General features: G+C 41.0%; 1 pseudogene; it reads left to right on the top strand.

Annotated features, from left to right (window-relative positions):
* The first annotated feature begins 2,058 nt into the window (after positions 1-2,058).
* On the top strand, positions 2,059-2,797 carry LOC109460979 (uncharacterized; annotated as a pseudogene).
* The last annotated feature ends 517 nt before the right edge of the window (positions 2,798-3,314 follow it).

Genomic DNA, 3,314 nt, shown 5'->3' with positions numbered 1-3,314 from the left:
ATGCACCTAACGTGTGCATTATCAGGAGATAATGTATTTGATTTTGTTTATAACTATAAGAAACTGGGTTCATCATCTTCTAAGCTTACCAAAGGCAACACTACCCATGGCATTTGGGGTGTGCTGTTGGCCAGCACAACACCCCCTTGTGAGCCTGCATTTGCAGTTCTGTATTCTCCAGTGATTCTGCAGACATCTACAGTCTTTGTTCTGCTCGCTACTTTGTGCTTTACCTGAGGCCTTAAAATATTGAAAGACTTATTCCTTTTTTATAAATTACTTAACTTTTATTTTTCTGTATATTATAGATAGGGCTTCACTGTGGTATTTTTGAAATGATGTGCTTTGCTCGATTAAAGAGGACTTTTAATCTTTTGACAGACCTCTAGTCTAGAGGTGCTTTGGGGGCTGGCCAGATAGCTCTGTTCATGTAATTTCAGAAACTCTCCATGTGTTTTCTCAAGCACGGTGGTCTCAGGGTAGTTGGACTTTCTTACATGGCAGCTCAAGGCTCCATGAATGTTCCCAGAGCTCCAAAACAGAGCTGCAAGAATTCTTATGACCTAGAATTGGAAGTCCCCAAAGGCCACATTCCACTGATCAAGCGAGTCACTGAGGGCCAGCCTGGATTCGGGGAAGGCCAAGGCAGGACCTGCTCAGAAAGGTCTGGCACCAGGGAAAGTGTGTGAATAAAGTAACAACTTGGAGGGCCACGCTCCCCAGACTCCAACTGGTGAAGAAAATGCTCAGCATTGAGTACATCTTGATAATTCATAAAACAAATAGAAAAGTCCCTTTTGCTGGGTGAATATGCACGTGGTGTACATGGTAATCTCCTTGTCCTTGAACAGAGCTACCGAGGGTGTCCTTTGAATGCCTATGTGCACAGAGCAAATATATATTTACTCAATATCACACTGCTAATTATATGGGTGATAAAGCGAATAAGTCTCTGCCCTTCAGGACGACAGTATTGTAAAAACAGGTGTACAAATATTTATAAATTAGCATGCGAAAATTGCCAATCTAAAGAGGTGTGTTGGAAAGCTTTATGAATTCAGAAGAGAGAACGAATTTATTTTCATCTCTAATCATCTATCTGCTGTTTCAACCCTGGCTTCCCATTGGAAGCACCAGGGGAAATTGTTAAACATAATAGCCCCCGCTACTCATAGTATGATTAAGTGGGGAGGGCAGACATGAGTATTGACAAAGAGCGCTCCACATGATTCCCATGGGAAGCCAGAGTTGTGACCAGTGCCTGGAGTCCCCCTACTTTCCTGATGACCAGACTCCCCTGGGTTCCTTCGTGAACAGCGTTACTTTCCCTGGGAGACAGGGATTCAGCATGTCTGAGTGAGACCAAGAGTTTGTAGGTCCAACAAATGCGCAGGTGAATCCTGTCATCACTGTGCTCCAAACCCTTCCCACTACTTAATGCAAATTCCACTCTGAATCTAAACTCTATCTCAATCTCAAATATCTCAATAAAATCCTAACTCCAAAGTCAGCTCTAAATTGAATCCTCACTTAATGATTTCCTTCAATTGACATCCTATTGCTTACTTCAAATTTTAACTCCCCAATTCATTCGATAACACCTTTAAGGAAAAGGCCCCATTGTGAGCCCTATTTTGCCATCCTTTCCTCCACCTTTATCTCTATCAGCTTGTTTAACCATACATGGGAGTCATTTGGTTCCTTAGCTTTAGAGACAGGCAGACCTCTGCTGGAATCCCAGTTCCACTTTCAGCAAGTTGTATAATCTAAGACTTATCTTTCGTTATCTGTGGAATGGGGATAATACCTGCCTTACAGGATTGTTTGGAAGCATTAAACAGTGATGTCTGGGAGGCGTTTAGGGTTAATAGATGCAATTAACATTCTTCCAGCCCCCATGATGATTCCATTCCAAGCCTCAATCCCAGAAGCGTCAGTCTAAATGGCTTTAGAAAATCTAAATAAAATGTATGTGACAGCGTTGTGAAGGTCAAGGAAAAATCTTACCTTACTCAAAAAGAATAAGAAAAATTGAGGTGAGTTGGACCTCGCACAGCCATGGCTCTGCACTAGCCCATGGCCACGGGCCTCACAAGGGCCCCCGAGGTGACCGAGGACGTGAGCGAGCCGAGGCACGGCTGCCAAGTTGGTGCGGGACGTGATCCGGCAGGTGTGCGGCTTTGCCCCCTGCGAGCGGCGCCGGGGAGCTGCTCAGGTCTGTAAGGACCAGCGGGGCCCTGAAGTTCATCAAGTAAAGGGCGGGGACGCACATCTGCACTAAAAGGAAGAGAGAGGGGCTGAGCACCGTCCTTGCAGCCGCGAGGGAGGCAGCATTCAGGAAGGACCATTACACAGAGAGGGGAGCCCCAGTCCATCTCTGTGTAATAATAAACTTTTTCAGAGAAAAACAAAACAAACAAAAAGGAATCAGAAAAATTATGAGACAACAATGGTTTGCTGAGATGTCTGACCTTTTTCCCTTCTACCTATCAATGACAGTTCAGAATGCAGCTTTTAAAAAGTCAGATCTATTTAATTTGGAAACTTTTACTATATGCACTAAAGGCGTGTCAGCAACAGATGTTTCAGATTATTTCTCTTTTGACCTCATTTATAAATCTGCCATAGTTTGCTGTTCAGTTTTTGAAAATTTTGTTTTTTCTTTTAAATGGTAATTACCTTTTTTCCAGGTTTTAGGTTTCATCACAAATCCACATTTCTCTACTCTAGAAGAAGCAAAATCATGTATAGGAATAATTCCAGCTTTGGTATTTTCAATATTTTAGAAAATAGAGAATGACAAATGATTTTTTTCTACTACAATCCCTTCTGTGTATTCCTCACCATGCATAGGCTCTCTTCTAGAAGTAGGACATAACCTACTTTTATGTCAGTTACTAAGAAGGATCAACAGAAAACAATATTTTTAACCTAACTTTAAAAATAGTTCCCTTTTTGGTAGAATGGAAATTAATGGGAATGGAGTTCCCATTGAAAATGCCAAAAGAAGAAATATCATTTATAAAAGAAACATATTCACATTACCTACACATACAGTCAGATTCAGGATCAATAATGTTAAGGTAAAGAAAGGGTTATCTATCTATCTATCTATCTATCTATCTATCTATCTATCTATCTACCCTTAAACTTGGAGCATATGTGTGTATGTAAATTCTTCAGGTTTAAGTATTTAAACTATATTGTTAATGGAAGCTATGACTGAAAACTCATTACAATTTAACATCATTAGAAATTCTAATAAAATGAATGAGAGTTGGGAACAATCTCATGTGACTGGGGGGGGAAGATTA

The sequence above is a fragment of the Rhinolophus sinicus genome, chromosome 16 (assembly GCF_057876585.1).
Source record: "Rhinolophus sinicus isolate RSI-liver-muscle chromosome 16, RSI-T2T, whole genome shotgun sequence".
NCBI lineage: Eukaryota > Metazoa > Chordata > Mammalia > Chiroptera > Rhinolophidae > Rhinolophus > Rhinolophus sinicus.
This window is presented reverse-complemented; position numbering and strand designations above follow the sequence as displayed.